Raw genomic sequence first — 20,687 nt, 5'->3', positions numbered from 1 at the left:
TGGTGGGGACGGGGTTGTGTTGTGTCGGAGGGGTGGGGCTGTGTTGGGGTGAATGGGGGGTGAATGGGGCAGGGCTGCATTAGGGCAGGGGGTGGGTGTAGGGGTGGGGACAGGGCTGTGTTGGGGCGAAGGGGTGGGTGTAGGGGTGGGGACGGGGTTGTGTTGTGTCAGAGGGATGGGTCTGGGTTGGGGTGAAGGGGTGGAGACAGGGCTGTGTTGGTGGGGATGGGATTGTGTTGTGTCGGAGGGGAGGGGATGTGTTGGTGGGGACGGGATTGTGTTGTGTCGGAGGGGTGGGGACGGGGCTGTGTTGGTGGGGACGGGGTTGTGTTGTGTCGGAGGGGTGGGGACGGGGCTGTGTTGGTGGGGACGGGGCTGTGTTGTGTCGGAGGGGTGGGGACGGGGCTGTGTTGGTGGGGACGGGGTTGTGTTGTGTCGGAGGGGTGGGGACGGGGCTGTGTTGGTGGGGACGGGGCTGTGTTGTGTCGGAGGGGTGGGGACGGGGCTGGGTTGGTGGGCACGGGGTTGTGTTGTGTCGGGGGGGAGTGGGGACAGGGTTGTGTTGGTGGGGACGGGGCTGTGTTGTGTCGGGGGGGAGTGGGGACAGGGTTGTGTTGGTGGGGACGGGGTTGTGTTGTGTCGGAGGGGTGGGGACGGGGCTGTGTTGGTGGGGACGGGGTTCGGTTGTGTCGGAGGGGTGGGGACGGGGCTGGGTTGGTGGGGATGGGGTTGTGTTGTGTCGGGGGGGTGGGGACGGGGCTGGGTTGGTGGGGACGGGGTTGTGTTGTGTCGGAGGGGTGGGGACGGGGCTGTGTTGGTGGGGACGGGGCTGTGTTGTGTCGGAGGGGTGGGGACGGGGCTGTGTTGGTGGGGACGGGGTTCGGTTGTGTCGGAGGGGTGGGGACGGGGCTGGGTTGGTGGGGACGGGGTTGTGTTGTGTCAGGGGGGTGGGGACGGGGCTGGGTTGGTGGGGACGGGGTTGTGTTGTGTCGGGGGGGTGGGGACGGGGCTGGGTTGGTGGGGACGGGGTTGTGTTGTGTCGGAGGGGTGGGGACGGGGCTGTGTTGGTGGGGACGGGGCTGTGTTGTGTCGGAGGGGTGGGGACGGGGCTGTGTTGGTGGGGACGGGGTTCGGTTGTGTCGGAGGGGTGGGGACGGGGCTGGGTTGGTGGGGGTGGGGTTGTGTTGTGTCGGGGGGGTGGGGACGGGGCTGGGTTGGTGGGGACGGGGTTCGGTTGTGTCGGAGGGGTGGGGACGGGGCTGTGTTGGTGGGGACGGGGCTGTGTTGTGTCGGAGGGGTGGGGACGGGGCTGTGTTGGTGGGGACGGGGTTCGGTTGTGTCAGAGGAGTGGGGACGGGGCTGGGTTGGTGGGGACGGGGTTGTGTTGTGTCGGGGGGGTGGGGACGGGGCTGGGTTGGTGGGGACGGGGTTGTGTTGTGTCGGAGGGGTGGGGACGGGGCTGGGTTGTGTCGGAGGGGTGGGGACGGGGCTGGGTTGGTGGGGACGGGGTTGGGTTGGTGGGGACGGGGTTCGGTTGTGTCGGAGGGGTGGGGACGGGGCTGGGTTGGTGGGGACGGGGCTGTGTTGTGTCGGGGGGGAGTGGGGACGGGGCTGGGTTGGTGGGGACGGGGTTGTGTTGTGTCGGAGGGGTGGGGACGGGGCTGGGTTGGTGGGGACGGGGTTCGGTTGTGTCGGAGGGGTGGGGACGGGGCTGGGTTGGTGGGGACGGGGTTGTGTTGTGTCGGAGGGGTGGGGACGGGGCTGGGTTGGTGGGGACGGGGTTCGGTTGTGTCGGAGGGGTGGGGACGGGGCTGGGTTGGTGGGGACGGGGTTGTGTTGTGTCGGAGGGGTGGGGACGGGGCTGTATTGGTGGGGATGGGGTTGGGTTGTGTCGGGCGGGTGGGGATGGGGCTGGGTTGGTGGGGACGGGGTTGTGTTGTGTCGGAGGGGTGGGGCTGGGTTGGTGGGGACGGGGCTGTGTTGTGTCGGAGGGGTGGGGACGGGGCTGGGTTGGTGGGGATGGGGTTGGGTTGGTGGGGACGGGGCTGTGTTGTGTCGGAGGGGTGGGGATGGGGTTGGGTTGGTGGGGACGGGGCTGTGTTGTGTCGGAGGGGTGGGGACGGGGCTGTGTTGGTGGGGACGGGGTTCGGTTGTGTCGGAGGGGTGGGGACGGGGCTGGGTTGGTGGGGACGGGGCTGTGTTGTGTCGGAGGGGTGGGGACGGGGCTGTGTTGGTGGGGACGGGGTTCGGTTGTGTCGGAGGGGTGGGGACGGGGCTGTGTTGGTGGGGACGGGGTTGTGTTGTGTCGGGGGGGAGTGGGGACGGGGCTGGGTTGGTGGGGACGGGGTTGTGTTGTGTCGGGGGGGTGGGGACGGGGCTGGGTTGGTGGGGACGGGGTTGTGTTGTGTCGGGGGGGTGGGGACGGGGCTGTGTTGTTGGGGACGGGGTTGTGTTGTGTCGGGGGGGAGTGGGGACAGGGTTGTGTTGGTGGGGACGGGGTTCGGTTGTGTCGGAGGGGTGGGGACGGGGCTGGGTTGGTGGGGATGGGGTTGGGTTGGTGGGGACGGGGTTGTGTTGTGTCGGGGGGGTGGGGACGGGGCTGGGTTGGTGGGGACGGGGTTGTGTTGTGTCGGGGGGGAGTGGGGACGGGGCTGTGTTGGTGGGGACGGGGTTCGGTTGTGTCGGAGGGGTGGGGACGGGGCTGTGTTGGTGGGGACGGGGTTCGGTTGTGTCGGGGGGGAGTGGGGACGGGGCTGTGTTGGTGGGGACGGGGTTGTGTTGTGTCGGGGGGGTGGGGACGGGGTTGTGTTGGTGGGGACGGGGCTGGGTTGGTGGGGACGGGGTTGTGTTGTGTCGGAGGGGTGGGGACGGGGCTGTGTTGGTGGGGACGGGGTTGTGTTGTGTCGGAGGGGTGGGGACGGGGCTGTGTTGGTGGGGACGGGGTTGTGTTGTGTCGGAGGGGTGGGGACGGGGTTGTGTTGTGTCGGAGGGGTGGGGACGGGGCTGGGTTGGTGGGGACGGGGTTGTGTTGTGTCGGAGGGGTGGGGACGGGGTTGTGTTGTGTCGGAGGGGTGGGGACGGGGCTGGGTTGGTGGGGACGGGGCTGTGTTGTGTCGGGGGGGAGTGGGGACGGGGCTGTGTTGGTGGGGACGGGGCTGTGTTGTGTCGGGGGGGAGTGGGGACGGGGCTGGGTTGGTGGGGACGGGGTTGTGTTGTGTCGGGGGGGAGTGGGGACGGGGCTGTGTTGGTGGGGACGGGGTTCGGTTGTGTCGGAGGGGTGGGGACGGGGCTGTGTTGGTGGGGACGGGGTTCGGTTGTGTCGGGGGGGAGTGGGGACGGGGCTGTGTTGGTGGGGACGGGGTTGTGTTGTGTCGGGGGGGTGGGGACGGGGTTGTGTTGGTGGGGATGGGGTTGGGTTGGTGGGGACGGGGTTGTGTTGTGTCGGAGGGGTGGGGACGGGGCTGTGTTGGTGGGGACGGGGTTGTGTTGTGTCGGAGGGGTGGGGACGGGGCTGTGTTGGTGGGGACGGGGTTGTGTTGTGTCGGAGGGGTGGGGACGGGGCTGTGTTGGTGGGGACGGGGTTGTGTTGTGTCGGAGGGGTGGGGACGGGGCTGTGTTGGTGGGGACGGGGTTGTGTTGTGTCGGGGGGGTGGGGACGGGGTTGTGTTGGTGGGGATGGGGTTGGGTTGGTGGGGACGGGGTTGTGTTGTGTCGGAGGGGTGGGGACGGGGCTGTGTTGGTGGGGACGGGGTTGTGTTGTGTCGGGGGGGAGTGGGGACGGGGCTGTGTTGGTGGGGACGGGGTTGTGTTGTGTCGGGGGGGAGTGGGGACGGGGCTGTGTTGGTGGGGACGGGGCTGTGTTGTGTCGGAGGGGTGGGGACGGGGCTGTGTTGGTGGGGACGGGGCTGTGTTGTGTCGGAGGGGTGGGGACGGGGTTGTGTTGTGTCGGAGGGGTGGGGACGGGGCTGGGTTGGTGGGGACGGGGTTGTGTTGTGTCGGGGGGGAGTGGGGACGGGGCTGTGTTGGTGGGGACGGGGTTCGGTTGTGTCGGAGGGGTGGGGACGGGGCTGTGTTGGTGGGGACGGGGTTCGGTTGTGTCGGGGGGGAGTGGGGACGGGGCTGTGTTGGTGGGGACGGGGTTGTGTTGTGTCGGAGGGGTGGGGACGGGGCTGTGTTGGTGGGGACGGGGTTGTGTTGTGTCGGAGGGGTGGGGACGGGGTTGTGTTGTGTCGGAGGGGTGGGGACGGGGCTGGGTTGGTGGGGACGGGGCTGTGTTGTGTCGGGGGGTGGGGCCGTGTGGGGGTGAACGGGGGTGGGTAGGGACAGGGCTGTGTAGGGGTGGGGACGGGGGCTGGGGCTATGTTAGGGTCCGGGGGCACTCGGCTGTACGGGGTGCTGTGGCAGCTGATCGCACGGCCGGGGTGGAGCGAGCGCGACCCGACCTAGCGGCAGCGGCCCGACCCCGAGCTCTCAGGGGCGCCGCCGCCGCCGCCTCGGTGCTGCACCAGCCGCCGGCTGTGGGGCCACGCCCACTACGCGCCTGGCCAATCCCCGGCCCGCGCCGCTGCGGTAGCCGCAGCCCGCCCCTGCCAATGAGCGCGTCGCTGCCGTCTCTCCGCCCACCCCCCTGTTTGTTATGGTCCGGGCCACGTGCCGCCGGCTCAGCTTGTCACGCGGCAGGGCCCCGCGCCGCCCCGCCCCCACCGCCGTCCTACCTCTTCTGCCCGGAAGGAAGGCGACATAGGTGGGGGATGGGCGCGAAAGCCAGACAGATCAGGAAGGGAGCAATTCGCGCCCGCGGGTCCCGGCGCCCGGCCCCGTCAGGCCCCACGCGGGGTCCGTTCCCCCCACTCCCCCCCGCGGGTCTCGGCGCCCGGCCCCGTCAGGCCCCACGCGGGGTCCGATTCCCCCCCCCACGCGGGGTCCCGGCCCCGTCAGGCCCCACGCGGGGTCCGTTCCCCCACTCCCCCCCGCGGGTCTCGGCGCCCGGCCCCGTCAGGCCCCACGCGGGGTCCGATATCCTCCCCCCACGCGGGGTCCCGGCCCCGTCAGGCCCCACGCGGGGTCCGATTCCCCCCCCCACGCGGGGTCCCGGCCCCGTCAGGCCCCACGCGGGGTCCGATTCCCCCCCCCACGCGGGGTCCCGGCCCCGTCAGGCCCCACGCGGGGTCCGATTCCCCCCCCCACGCGGGGTCCCGGCCCCGTCAGGCCCCACGCGGGGTCCGATTCCCCCCCCCACGCGGGGTCCCGGCCCCGTCAGGCCCCACGCGGGGTCCGATTCCCGCCCACGGGTCCAGGCGCCCTGCCCTGTCCGACCCTGCGAGGGGGCAGCTTCCTTCCTGTGGGTCCCAGGGCCCCGCCTCATCAGGCCCCAGCAGGGCACCGATTCCTGCCTCTGTGCCTCGGGGTCCTGCCCTAGGCAGCCCCTCACAGGATTGATGCTTGCACGTGGATACTGGTGCCCTGCCCCGTCATATTGCACAGGGAGACTGATTCCTACCCAGGCGTCCCAGGGCCCTGCGCCATCCCACTCCATGAGGCAACCAGTTCTTCGTCCTGGGTCCCGGGGCCCTGCTCCCATCAGACCAGACAAAGGGACCAATTCCTGCTTCTGGGGTTCCAGGGCTCTGCTCTGTCAGACCCCATGAGGGGAATTCCTGCTTGTCAGTCCAGGGGCCCTGCCCTGTCAATTCCACGAAGGGACCAATTCCTGTTGTTTGTTCCCAGAGCCCTGCCACATCAAACCCTGAAGGGACAAATTTCTATCTCCGTGTAACTGGGCACTGCCTGTTAAAACCCATCCAGGGTCCAGTTGTTATCTACAGGTATCTTGACATCATCCCATCTAGGTACCAAATCAGGCCTGTGGTTGTAACTTTTTATGGAAGTCTTTTTTGTTTGTCTCTTAATAAGGTTGTATGAAGAAAGGCCTTGGGGGTTGGCACGTCTATTTAGATATGGCTGCACAGCTTTCACCACAAATAGTAACAGGATATTTTTTCTAGACTAGTAGGCTATTGAATATTGAAAGGAGAGAAGCAGGGTAGGAGAAGTATAACTGAGAGTGTCTTGCAATGTATTTTGTTAAACTTTTCAAAAAGATGGAATCATCTTGTAAAATTATCTAGGCAAATTGTATCCCTGAATGCTTGTAAAGAACTAAATAACAGCAAACAGAGAAGTACAGGGAATGGAGAAGAGAAATTGTTTTATGATAGATGATGAGACAGAGAAATGCAGGAATGCTGTTGCAGAGTTGCTGAGGAGACGATTCTTGCTCTAACATTGGTAAGGTTGTAATGCCAGACAAAGGGTATAAGAAGGGGTGCAGCAAGGTTAGGTTAATGATATGTGTTGGGTTTAATACGTACCTAGGGCGTTATCTTGCATGGGATGGGGACAAGATCAGGGAGTGTGCACAGCCATTTGCCTGATTGAGCCATAATCCTTCTCTCACTTACACCATTGTAAACTGGATATTGTTCCCTTCAATCAGTGGAGTTGCCCAGATGTAAGAGGGAAGTTGGGCTCAGCATTTTAATAACAGGAGTGTAATTTTGAACTATGCTGAAATGAATAAGAGGCCAGGAGTTGATTTGAAGATTGGGATGGTAGGTGCATTTTGCATATGGTGTGGAGAGCAAGGACCTTAGGGAGACTAGATGCTTTCATAGCACAAATAATATTATGCACAGGAATATCTTTAGTCACTTAGCATGGTGACAGGTTTCAGAAGGGTAGCCGTGTTAGTCTGTGTCAGTAAAAACAACGAGGAATTCTTGTGGCAGCTTAGAGACTAACACATTTATTTGGGCATAAGCTTTTATGGGCTATAGCCCACTTCATCAGATATGAAGTGGGTTATAGCCCATGAAAGCTTATTTTTACTCGCCTAGGTAATCTCATTGACTTGCTTAGTATAGGTACAGCTATACTTACTCTTTGGATTTTGGAAGAGGAACAAAAACAATTCATCTGAAACTTGTTACTCAATAAAGACATATCTTTTTGATATAGATTTGAGCAGAGTGAAAGGAACGTAGTCATGCAGAACACTCCTGACACTGAAATTTGTGATGTCCGTGGATCGGTAGGCTGAATAAACAATGGTGGACACACCAGGAAATTGCCTTCTTCTTCATTCCTGCTGGTGAGATGCTATTAATTTAAAAATGTGTTCCCATCTCCCATTGCTCTTTAATATTACTGAGCTCATTTATCTTCTCAGTGAGACAGCTACGAGGAAAAATATTTCATTTTGTAACTTAGTTCACCTTCAAAAAGAACAGATATTACTTCATGCTGCCAGTTTGTAGCAAGGCTCACTGTGTACTGTACGCTGTGTTTTATGGAGCGGTTGTGGTGATGAATACAGTGTGTATTAAAAAGGGTTATGAAAAACAGCGATTGTGCCTGACTTCTCTTTTTTTTCTATTTAAATAATGCCTGTTTATATCTCACATAAGATATGCCCAAAATTTCATTGTAGGAACTCATGACTTGCCAATTTTCACTGGTAAATAAATAAAAAAAGGATCACTCTTTTAGTGTAGAAGAGTTCAAAAAAGTATCTGAAAAGGAAACTGCTAAACAACGGTTGGTTGTTGGTTTTGCAATGGGAAGTAATGAAACCTATTTTTTCACTTCAATAAAAAGCGAAATTGTGAACTTATTTCATAAACGTTACTGTACCTATGCTACTAATAACCTATTAGATGATTAAAACTGAAAGAATGTAAGAACTTCTTGTTCATGCTTCACTGTTCCATTACTTATTTACTTTACTGCATTTCTCTCAACTTTGACAATGAAAATCTGTGAAGGCCGGCCTTCAGTGCAACTATGTTTGGGTTGCCGTGTTGCCAACTCTAGTGATTTTTATTGTGGTCTTGTGATATTTGGAGGTGTGTTTTCTCCTTAAAGCTCCAGCTGCTGGAATCGTGTGATTATGTCAGAATCTGAGATTTCATTAAAAAAAATATAACCTTTATGGTTGCAGACAAAAACCTTTGAAAATGTGAACCCTTAAAAGCTCTAAAACCAGAAGGAAAATAAAAAGACTCCTTCCCCATAGTATTTCTTTCAAGCCAGTATCATTATTTTTTGAGCCTGACTCATGATTTTTGAATGACTGGGGTTGGCAATACTGAGGTTGCTACTGTGACCACTGGAATTTAAAAAAAAAAAAAAAAAGTGTCTTGGAAAATTTCTTTTGGCTTTGGATTTTTGTAAAGACTCTTATTTAAAAAACAAAAACAACCCAACAACATTTTAGCTTGTAAAGAGGGCATTGTTGTCTAGTGGCTAGAACAAGGGACTGGGAATTGAGATTGCTGGGTTCTATTTCCAAGTTTTATCATTGATGTTGTCTGTAACTTAACCTCTCTATCCATTTCCTGGTTTGGGACTTGATACTTACCTTATAGTGGTGTTATGAGGCTGAATTCATTAACGTTTGCAAACTGCTTTGAGTTCTTGGATGAAAAGCATTATATTATAATTCTTGCAGGTGGTGCAGGGGTACACCTGTGCAGCGCTCATGAATGGTGTAGTGGCTGGGAATGGCGAACCGCAGCCACTGGGAGCTGCGGGCGGCTGTGCCTGTGTACAGTCAAAGTAAACAAACTGTCTCGCAGCCTACCAGTGGATTACCTTGATGGGCCATATGCGGCCCGCGAGCCGCAGGTTGCCCACCGCTGGATTAGAGACTTCCTCCTTCCCAACCAATTTAAACTGCTGACAAACAACTTGAAAGTGAGAGGATGTAACAAGCTACAGTGAAATGAGTCTTTGTGAAATTATTTGTTTAATATCAAGAAAAAAAGTTTGCTTCCAGTTTCTCCTGTGCTTTTTAAAACAAACAGATTAACTTGTGTTTTCCAGAGGCTGCTTGCTACATTATTGTAGAGTTTTCAGTTCATGCTTTTAGGCTCTTATTTTGAGAATTTTTTTCCAGCGATGTAGGTGTCTTTCATTGTCTGGTTTCAGAGTCTCAGCCGTGTCAGTCTGTATCCGCAAAAAGAACAGGAGTACCTGTGGCACCGTAGAGTACTCCTTTTCATTGTCTGCTGAGCATGCTCTGTGGCTGTTAGGTGATCACTTTGCCCAGTGTTCTGGCCTTCTCCTGATTTTAATGTCATGGTTGTGGTCTACCTTCCTGGAGCAGTTATGCACCCTGTGAATTTTAATAGCTTGCAAGTATATCCAACTGAACACCATCTTTGTGAAGTGATTTCTTTGTAAGTATTTTTCTTCCTCTTCTCCACTGCTGTTCTCTATAAAATGAAGCTGTTTCTGTTCTGGAGACCTATTTTTTGACCATTGTGTAATAATTGTTTTAGTTAAATGGTTAAACTTTCAATTGTTATTTGTATGTGTTTTGAAACCCATTTTAGAATGGGTTTGTTGCTGTGTAATAAACAGATTTCATTTATTTTCTGTGTAATGCTTTAATAGCATGAGTTGTGATTTATGTTTGGGGATAGAGGGATCAGATGAGATCCTGGGCTTTAAGTTGTATTCCATATCTTTTAAACGGTTTGTGATTTGGGAGAGGAGAATAAAAATACTTTATAGTTCTGTAGTGCCTTCCATCCAAGGATTTCTAAATGCTTGGCTGACATTAACCAGCCATCCCCAGATATTATTTTAGTTTTTTAGGTAGAGGGAAAAGTGAGTCATAGAAAAGTTAAATCTTTTTGACTGATGAAGTTTGTGACACAGTCAGGATTATAACTTAAGAATCCTGGTCCTGTGTCCTAACCAGGAGGCCATCCTTAAGTTAAATATTTTTAACTTGCTTGTGGAGAGTAAGATTCTAACCTGTTAACCTCGTGCGTGCTTTTTCTTGATGAGACATGTGTAAGAAGGATCACTTTTGTGTAGATGAGCAGGACTAAGAAAAGCACAAATAGAGTGCAAATATTCAAGTTATGTAGTAAAAATGTTAAATAATAAATTTTAGTCTGCAGCAAGGGAGATTCAGGTTAGATACTAAGAAAAACTTTCTAACTATAAAGCTAGTTAAGTACTGGAACAGGTTACCTAAAGAGGGGGTGGTATCCCCATCACTGGAGTTTTTTAAAAGCAGGTTTAATAAACATGTCAGGGATGGTGTAGGTGTACTCAGTCCTGCTTCAGTGCAGGGGGATGGACAGTTGACCTCTTGAGGTACCTTCTAGCCCTAAGTTTCTATGATTGTATTTTAGGGAAGAATTTTAATGGTATTTTGTATTGTATGAAGTAATATTTTGCTTTTTTAAAGAATAAGAACATAAGACTGGCCATACTGGGTCAGACCAAAGGTCCATACAGCCCAGTATCCTGTCTACCGACAGTGACCAATGCTAGGTGCGCCAGAGGGAGTGAACCTAACAGGTAATGATCTAGTGGTCTCTCTCTTGCCATCCATCTCCACCCTCTGACATAAATATTTTGTCATACTGGTGTGAGTTTGTGCATGCCATTGCCCTCTCTGGATGAAATCAGACGTACTGAACTGTTGTAAGCCTATACATCCAAAGCTAATAGAGATTATAGTTTGGGCTCAGCACTTCAAAAAAGAGAACGTTTGTTTTGTTTTTATATACTTTTGCAGTGGAAATAAATACTCATGAAAACATTTCTATTAAATTGTAAGACCCTGTTTATATATTTTTAAAACCATCTAAATGTTAGGTCTAAAATTCACTGACTTCCATCACTTTAACTTACACCAGTGTTTTGTTTTTTTTTTTCCCCTCCCCTCCTTCTCCCCTCCACATGCTCTTTTGACTTGTGGTCTCTTTCTCTACTTTTTCTCCCTGCACATTTTTCTTGATCACTTTCCCCTCTTCTCCCACTGCACACGCTGCCCAACTGGCTGTTTTTTCTTCTTCCCAACAACCTTCTTCTCCCACTTGTGGTTCTCAGTCCAAAGCTCAAGTCCCAAGGGCAGTTCTTGTTTCTTTTCTTCCACCCAAGTTCAGCCGTGGCCTCTAAGGGAAGAAGCTAAACTGATTCTTCCTTGTTTAAAATTGCTTTTACAAGAACTTGTGCTATCTGTACAGTGAAGACTCTGGATGTCTATAGACAGAGATGGAAGCAAGAAGGAGGAGCCAGCATCAGGTGACAGGCCACCTCTCCATGGGTCATGGTCTAGGACCTACACTGTTGTCTTGTAGCTAAAACCTAAAACTTTTTAAAAATATAGGCAAATGTCTCAGCTTTAATCTTTAAGTTATTTGGTTTCTGCCTGTTCACAGTAGTCCAAAGACACATCAAATAAGGAGGGGGTAAAATGCAGGTAATGCTAGCTATGTACTCTTAGAGTATTCTTTCTGTTATGTTACTTTTGAGAAGGATTAGAGAAGAGGATATCCTAGAGTAATAGCACTAGCTAAATATTTTAAATGCAAGGCCGTCCTAGTGACGCATTCTGTTACATATGTCTAGTTATGTTTATAACTATCTTCTGTGATATAACACCCAGTTCTGCCCAAATTGTTAAAAAGGACAGCAAGCAGTTATCAACTTTGGCTAAGGTCATCATGAACATTTAATGACTAGATGTAAACACTAAATGAAATGAAGCCAAGGATGATATTTACCTTTATGGGCAATAAATCTTGCTGTCCAAAAAGAGAACACAGTTTACATATAATGTTAAATACATTAGAAAGTTAGTTATGACATGGATTTCACGTAAGCTGCATTTGAAAGTCTCAGGGTCTGATTCTTATTAGAATCTAGTTCTTAGATTTTTCTAAAGTACTAGAGATAAACAGTCTAAATACTATAGTCTATATCTCTATTGCCATTATAGTTTCTTTGCATATAACAAGCCTGTTCTTTAAAGTCTATTTCCTGTCAGATGTAAGTAAAACAGCTTGATGGCTTCTAACACCATAAGAAACTAACAGAAAACTAACCACAAGTATCAGCCAACAGTATCTAAAATGTAAATCAAGTTATCTTATTCCAGCTAATTGCAGTAACTAGCTCTTTATTCAGTATATCTCTTTAAGCATCCCATAATTTAAAACAATGTTCCTTCCTGTGGTCCTCATCAGTGTTTGTAGTAGTGTGTCTTGTCTTCTGTCAGGCAGGTGATGCCTGTGGGGATGAATAATTTTGGGGGCTAGCCCCTCCTCTTCCTGCTAGTGCCCACTCTCTTTTTCTTTCTTCAGTTGTTTTCTTTCCTCGATGGAGTAACAGTAGCTAGTACTTATTCTCTGACATACTCTTTTGTTTCTATGGTCTCAAAGAACTACTGACATCTGAAATCTAAATAGAACAAAAGAAACCAGAAGTGAACAAGAAATCTAGCAGGAAGGGCAAAAAGTGCCCGCCCTGTTCTTCTACCCCACTTCTGCCTTCAGTTGTGGAGCCTTCACGCAGTTGTCCAGAATTCTTCCCTCCACCAGAATTCTGGTGGAATTCTTCCCTCCATTGTCAGAATGATTGATGGAAAATAATCATCTCCAGTTTCCTCCTTGCTCTAGCATCTCTGCTGAATGTGTAAGCTCGGATGGGGTTTTACATAATGCTTGACTTCAAGGACTAGGCTGTGCAGCAGCATCTTATTCCAAGACTTGTCAGTACCTCATCAAGCCCTCTGCACACATTCTTGGGGTGGTGACATTTCCTCTAAGCTTTGTCTTTTATCCTTTTCATTCAAGAGCCCTTGCTATCTAGGTATGTGCTGGACTCAGTTTCACACTTCAGTGAAAATACCTCTCTTCCTACTCCAGCAACACTATCAAATATATTTATCAGACTTCCTCCTTTTGGTGAAGACCCGGCTGCATTTCTTTGTTTGGAAATCCCCAGTCAAGCATGGTCTTAAACAAGGTGTGCAGATTTCCTTTTGTAAACCACAGTGCCAACCCAAGTCCAGTTGGAGCCAGTTCTGGATTTCCCTTTTTCTGTCACAGGAACAACATTTCTTCTGGGTCCAGGATTAAGTCTGTGATTTGTGAAGACTAGATCACTGAATTTCACAATCCTTCTCTCCCAATTCCCTGAAGAAGAGCTACATGCAGCATATCTTGCAGTGTGGGTGTGTGGTGTCTGCCATTTTCCCAGTTCCACTCATTCAACTTCCACCTCTTTACTAACCAAATATGACTAGCCATTAACACTTATAGATCCAGAAATCTGTTTTATATTTTTGTTACCCAAGTATAACTAGACATACAAGCAATTGAATAACATTTTTTAATGTTCTTTATTTGGTTTAGTCAACTCTGGTGTAGTTAAAGTGTCATTTGAACTATTTAAATAAAATTAATGAGAATTTTGTTGAATTACATCTGATAGTTACATAGAATGCTTAGACTCTTCTCCTTCCCCACTTCTACCTGCTTTTGCTCCTCTTCATCAAGGCTTTGTGTTGTTGGTCCCTCCACTTGCCCTCTAATCATTAATCATGAAAAGCATAGTCAGCATTTGCTAGCTGGCTCCCATATTCCAAATGTCCGGAGTTACTTTTTAGAGTGCTTCTGCTTCACCTCCTCCCCAACTTTGAAAGGAGGAAGTGCTGATACTTTTTGTTTCATCCTGCCCTACAGGGTGTGCTGTGGGCAACAGAAGCTTCAACCCTGCTTCAGGGAAGAGGGATCCCGACAACTTAAGTAGGAAGGGCTGTGAATTCTCTGGCATAGGGAAGGGTTGGGTTGAGCATTCATGGGATACTGAATAGGAAAGGACAAGAGTGGTGGTTGCATGTGTGTGACAGTAGATGACCAGGGTGCATGAGTGGGAGGAAGCCAGTAAATGAAGTCTATAGGCAGGCTTTTGTGAAAGAGGAGGGGATGGAAGTTTAGCAAAAAGATGAGGGAGAAAATGGGGGACCTGAAGGAACGAGAGGGACACTAAAAGCAAGGGAGATCAGAGTAACTGAAATTAACTTTTATCAAAGTTCAATGCCAAAATGAAAATAAAATAAAAATGAAGTTTAAATTTTCATACAAATGATAGGATTTGAACAATCCACAAAATGTGTCTGCAGTGCTCTGTTTATTACCAGTACATGTGTGTAATATGTAAGATGATCATACAGCTGTTAATTTAAGAGGAGTTGTGATTTGTAGGCTGCTCCAGGTATTGCCCATCTGTGTGGTGTTGTGGCTGGGAGGGGTAAGAGGATAGGTGTCACACATAGGGATCTCTCCTCATTTTCTCCTTGTGATGGATGCAGAGGGCATTTTATGATCCCATTGGGGGCTAGGCTGGGGGGCAAGATTGCAACTGGCACCTATGCCAGCCTGCTTTTCAAGCCATTCTGTTTTTCTCTGAACACACCCCTGAAGCCACCTGCTTGGCCATAATATCTGCCCTCCACAGTTCACTTGCTCACTGGGCCCTTCTTACATCCGCCCTAGTTGTGGAGATTGTCTGGGTGGAAAGGGTAGACACGATTTGCTCTGAAGACTGTCAACTCCAATCAACTTACCCTACCAATTCACGATTTTAGGGAGAAGTGAAGTTCTCCCTGCAGCCCCACCACAGAAACAAAATACCAAGCTGGAATCTCAAACTTATCTCTCCTGTATGGTGGTTTATTGTGCTACCATTAGATTAATAATGGTAATCCAAAGCCCTGGCTGGGATGATTTAACTGGGAATTGGTCCTGCTTCGAGCAGGGGGTTGGACTAGATGACCTTCTGGGGTCCCTTCCAACCCTGATAGTCTATGATTCTAATAAATTGGCCCAGGATAATGTTGTCTTTTTAAAGAGCTTATTTTCAAATGTTTTTAAATCTGTTCTTGTGTTTTACCATAAACTGATGTGGTCCAGCAGTCTTCTGGCTCAAATACTGGAAATATTTTGTTTTTCTTTTTAAATGAGTCATCCCCATGCATCTGTAAGTGCAGTGATTTTCTATTAAAGGATTCCTTTTACCCTATTAAATTGTCATCATATGGTGCATTTAATGTAGATTTACTACCAAAGAACTAAAAGAGCCTAGGTAACAAACAAGAGGAATTGGAATTGCTCATTTATCAGCATAAATTCAATCTTGCTGAAATTACTGAAAGATGGGGGGATGATTTAATGTGTGCCATGTTGCTTTTATATCATTCTAGTATTTTAATCAAAATGTCATGCAGTACCATGTTAAACACTGTGCCAGAGTTGGCATATATTACTCTAGGTAGATGGCAACAGAAGTGGGCAGCAGGAGTGTAGGCTGCAGTCACTCCTTGGGAGGAAGGTGGTGTGTTGGGACTATAGAGGGTAGTCCACAGTTGCTTCCTGGGAGGAGGGAGTTGGGAGGCTGGCAAATCCAAAGAGGGGGAAAGCCAGGAAGTTAGGAGAAGGCTCAAGGGACTAGCAGCAAGGAATAACAAGGCAGACCTTGGCTGCTAACTGGGGGAGCCCTGAGCTGGAACCCCGAGTAGAGACAAGTCCAGGCAGAGGAGTGTGGACTGCCTGGGACAATTTGGTCTCGGAAGGACTTTGTTGCAATCCCTCTCTGCCCTCTCCAGAAGGGGAAACTATGTTGTGACTCGGCCAGGTTATGAAAAGGAGGCTGCAGTTCCTGGAGTGAGAGGGGCTGCAGGACGAGAAGACGGTAGGAGAGAAACTGCTGGAGGAGGGCACCACACCTGGCCAGAGCTGTCCCCAGGATGGCCAGCAGGAGATGCTACCCGTGGTGAGGGCACCCCATGACAGCATCCCAGGATTGCATTAGCTCTTTTGGCCACAGCGTCACACTGATAACTCATATTCAGCTGACTATCCACCATACACTCCCAAATCTTTTTCAAAGAGACTTCTTCCCAGGACAGAATCCAACATGGCTTATACTCTTTATTCCTAGAGGTATATATTTACGTTTAGCTGTATTAAAATGCATACTGTTTACTTGCTCCCAGTTTACCAAGTCTTCCAGATCACTGTATAAGTGACCTGTCCTCTTCACTATTTACCACTCCTCCAATTTTTGTGTCATCTGCAAACTTTATCAGTGGTGAATTTATGTTTTCTTCCTGGTCATTGATAAAAATATTAAATCGCATAGGACCAAAAACCTATCCCTGCAGGACCCCACTGAAAACAGACTTGCTTGATGATGACTCCCTGTTTACAATTACATTTTGAGACCTATCAACTGACCAATTTAAATCAGCAGGTCCAGATATCTTGCATCCAAGAGTTTTAAAAGAGCTTGCTGTGGATTTTCAATAAGTCTTGGAGCACTAGAGACGTTCCAGAAGACTGTTGTGCCAGTTTTTGAAAAAGATAAACAGAATGACCTAGATAATTATAGGCTTGCCAGCCTGACTTCGATCCTGGGCAAGATAATGAAGCAGTTAATATGGCATTCGATAAATAAAGAGGGTAATGTAACTAATGCCGATCAACGTGGATTTACGGAAAATAGATGCTATCAAACTTACCTGATTTTTTTTTTTTTTTGGATGAGAGTACAAATTTGGGTTACCCGCCTGTCCCTGCCCAGCTGAGCCTCGTGTGTAGTTAATCCATCTCTGCCCCCTGGCTTCTCCAGGAAGGAGCAGTGGAAGCTTCCTAAAAGTACGGGGGCCACTGGTGACTGAACCAGGGCCCCACCCCTTTCATGCCGCCCCTTTCCCTGAGGCCCCGTGGATGCATAAACAGAAAAATCCACATTGACTGTCCTGCATTTAGGATGGAAGAATCCCATGTACTGCTTGGTACAGGCTGGGGACCGAATGGCTAAGTGGCAGTCCTGCAGAAGAGGACCTGGGGATTACAGTGGATGAGAAGCTGGATATGAGTCAGCAGTATGCCCTTGTAGGCAAGAAGACTAACGGCATATTGGGCTGCATTAGTAGGAGCATAGCCAGCAGATCAAGGGAAGTGATTATTCTTCTCTATTCAGCACTGATGAGGCCACATCTGAAGTATTGTGTCCAGTTTTGGGCCCCCCACTGCAGAAAGGATGTGGACAAATTAGGGGGCTCGAGCACGTGACTTAGGAGGAGAGGCTGAGGGAACTGGGCTCATTTAGTCTGCAGAAGAGAAAAGCGAGGCGGGGATTTGATAGCAGCCTTCAATTACCTGAAAGGGGGTTCCAAAGAGGATGGAGCTCGGCTGTTCTCAGTGGTGGCAGATGACAGAACAGGGAGTAATGGTCTCAAGTTGCAGTGGGGGAGGTCTAGGTTGGATGTTCGGAAACACTATTTCACTAGGAGGGTGGTGAAGCACTGGAATAGGTTACCCAGGGAAGTGGTGGAATCTCCGTCCTTCGAGGTTTTTGAGGCCCAGTTTGACAAAGCCCTGTCTGGGATGATTTAGTTGGTGTTGGTCCTGCTTTGAGCAGGGGATTGGACTAGATGACCTCCTGAAGTCTCTTCCAACCCAAGCCTTCTATGATAAACAGAAGAATCTCAACAAACAAGATTGATTGTTTTACCTCTGGATTTGGCCCTGGTGCAGCTGCTGCTGGAATTCAGTATGCAGTTCTGGTGCCCACAATCCAAAAAGGATGTTGATAAATTGGAGAGGGTTCAGAGAAGAGCCATGAGAATAAAAAATAACTAGAAAACATGCCTTATAGCGGGGTGGACAAACTTTGTGGCCCGAGGGCCACATCGGGGTTGTGAAATGGTATGGAGGGCCGGGTAGGGAAGGCTGTGCCTCCGCAAACAGCCTGGCCCCTGCCCTCTCCCACTTCCTGCCCCCTTACTGCCCCCCTCAGAACCCCCGACCCATCCAACATCCCCCCCCCCGCTTCTTGTCCCCTGACCACCCCAACTCCTATACACGCCCCCGCCCCCTGACAGGCTCCCTGGGACCCCCGACCCATCCAACCCCGCCCCATTCCTTGTCCCCTGACTGCCCCCTCCCGGGACACCCTTCTCTAACTGCCTCCCCAGGACTCTGCCCCCTATCCAACCCCCCGCTCCCTGTCCCCCCCCCAAAACTCCCCTGGGGCCCCACCCCCTATTCAACCTCCCACACTCCCTGTCTCCTGACCCCTCCCCCCCCGAACCTCCGCCCCATCCAACCACCCCCTGTCCCCTGACTGCCCCCTGGGACCTCCTGCCCCTTATCCAACCCCCTCGCTCCCTTACCAGGCCGCTCAGAGCAGCAGGACAGGCTTATTGGAAAGCCTGGGAGGTGGGCGGGCGCAAGCCGCTCTGCCCATGCAGTGGCGTGACTGCGGGGGATGGGGGACAGCAGGGGAGCGGCCGGGGGCTAGCCTCCCCAGCCGGGAGCTCAGGGGCCGTAGTTTGCCCACCTCTGCCTTATAGTGATAGATTCAAGGAGCTCAGTATATTTAGCTTAATATTGTCATTGGACTTGTTTTAAATCTTGGTAAGATGTAACATTAGAAAGTCCATGTGCCAAAAAGAGCTATCTTATTCTCTTCTCTAGAAACCTATGTACATTTGCAGTGCCAGTAATGTTTGATGGTTGGTTTAGATGCTGGGAATCAGGAATGTGTATGGCAAGTGTGTTTCACAATAGACTTTAGAGTTCAGACATTAAACATTAAAAGGTTATGTTTCTGCTACCAAGAAGTTAATGGTGTTTTGGCTTCAGCGCTTTAAATGAGACAAGTGCAGCTTTGACGTGTATGCTAAAAGTCTATAAATCCTATGTGCAGTGTTTGCTTACTCCTGGGGGAATTCTGCACCACTGCACAATGCAGAATTTTGCAGAAATTAATGTTGGGTGTGCAGAATTTCCTTTCCCCCACAGAAATGGGTTGCAGTGCTGCTGGCTAGGGGCCGCTGGACTCAGCAGAGCCTGACTTGCATATAGAAGACACTGCTTGGGAGAGGGAGCTAGAGGGTTCCTGGCAGGTGCAGCTCCCAGCATGCCCAGAGGGAAGGAGAGGGTGGTGCGCAAGAAACTCTGTGCAAGCCTGGGGTCAAGCATCAGGCTGTTTTTCCCTCTGGATCCCTGGGCTCAGTGGGAGGGAGGAAAGGGTGTCTGGGCAAGGGGGGGCCCTGTGGTCAGGCTCTGAGGTGGGGGGCACAGGGTTAGGTGTATTGGCTGGGAGGGCCCCACAGGCGGGCCCTTGGGGGCGCGTGGGAGAGGTTGTGGGTGTCTGCCCCCCCCCACCCCCCCGGCTGGGCTCGGAGTGGGGGAAGGGGGCAGAGAAACGGTAACTGGGTTGTCATAGGGGTTTCTTCAACTCCCAGGGGTAGTTTTTGTGTGTGTCTCTGTTGTTATAGACATACTTGTTGACTGGTGTTTTGAAATAAATTACCAAAATAATTGAAACTGGCATGATTATATAGTGTTGTTTTGGCAAATAAAATTTGCAGAATTTTGCAGAATTTTTAACTTTTTGGTGCAGAATGTCCCCAGGAGTAGTTGTAGCCATGTTGGTTCCAGGATATTGGAGAGATGAGGTGGGTGAGATAGCAATAACAGAAGTTGGTCCAATAAAAGATGATGATATCTCACCCACTTTGTCTCTAGAAATCGTGCAGCTTTCATCCAGACTTGGGTTTTGGTAGGTATTGAATTAGGTAGCATAGAGTAAATTTAGTTAACATCTGACTATTAAAACAAAGTGATAGCAGGAAATATATCTATATGCAGGTTCTCTTACAGCTTGTAATTGTGTGATATTTATAAAGTACTGTGAGGTCATTGGCTTCCGGTATGAGCCGTTTCCTGAAAACCTCATTTTACGTGGTAAATCTAAAAGCGTATTTCTTAGAAAAACTCAGCTGTGTTTTGTTTTTTCCTCTCTTGCTGTTAGTTGTCCATCTTGTTTTGCGTCTGTTGCAGTGTTTATATACTACTATAGAATAAGGACACTTCAATAATGCAAGGGTATATAGAAGTGCACTCAAGCCATGTTTTCAGAACAAGCTTTGCATAGAAATTTACTTCATATATGTCAGTGGATTAAATTATCCAATGTAACATGGAGACTACTCAAACATACCATGTAAGACACACACAAGGAGTATTGCCAATACCAACCATTCAAAAATCATGAGTCAGACCCTCCAAAACCAATGAGACTGGCATAAATATTGAGAGATTTTTTTAAAATTCATTTTTGGTTTTTTGTTCGTTTTCCTTCTGGTTTCTGAGTCTGTAGGGGACACTGCAGTTACTTTTTCTGACAACCATGAGGGCCAAAAACATACTTTTTAAAATAGAAAACTGAAATTCTCATTCAGTCTCCTGATTCCAGTAGCTGACGCTTTAAAAGAACCACCAAATACACAAGGCTTGTGATTTAAAATCACAAGAGTTGGCAATACTGAGAAGACGTGCATACCCTTAAATATAAAAAAGGAAGCAGGAAGGCAACCTGCCCCACCCTCCAAAAACCCCAAACAAAAAAACGCTGTATGGTTACGCGGCAATGTAAAAAACATGTTTTTTTGAGCCAAATAGGTATCCTTCAGAAGATGGAAATCCGGCTTTATTGGAACCAATAGAAAGAAGCATAAATGCTGGCAGGTAAAATGTATTGGAAAGTAGAGGGCTAAAGAGAGTATTTGAGGAGGAAACGGAGTTCAAAAGGAACTTCAAAATGAAATGGCTGGTCCCCAACAAAATGTATTCAGTCTTGGAGAACTGAAGGATAACAAATTTTGTTCCTATCTTCTTCTGTATAGGCACTAAAGGGGGGTATCCCTAGGATTTGAAGATCATCAAGCCTAACTTCATTATCCGGTTAATTGGTTGAAACCATAATGAAGACTAATAAAACATTTAGACAAGCATAACATGGTAGGG

General features: G+C 50.1%; 1 long non-coding RNA gene across 13 annotated transcripts in view; it reads left to right on the top strand.

Annotated features, from left to right (window-relative positions):
- The first annotated feature begins 4,392 nt into the window (after positions 1-4,392).
- The window catches only part of LOC125630552 (uncharacterized), a 183,246-nt gene continuing 166,951 nt past the window's right edge, over positions 4,393-20,687 (top strand). For 8 of the 13 annotated variants that reach the window (XR_012666617.1, XR_012666625.1, XR_012666621.1 and 5 more), the window contains exons 1-2: positions 4,752-5,825; positions 7,018-7,150. This is a non-coding gene — a long non-coding RNA (uncharacterized LOC125630552). The other 5 variants (XR_012666626.1, XR_012666623.1, XR_012666624.1 and 2 more) reach the window with 5 other exon arrangements.

This window comes from Caretta caretta, chromosome 1 (genome assembly GCF_965140235.1).
Source record: "Caretta caretta isolate rCarCar2 chromosome 1, rCarCar1.hap1, whole genome shotgun sequence".
NCBI classification, from domain to species: Eukaryota; Metazoa; Chordata; order Testudines; family Cheloniidae; genus Caretta; species Caretta caretta.
The sequence above is the reverse complement of the archived record's forward strand: the minus strand, read 5'-3'. Positions and strand labels throughout refer to the sequence as shown.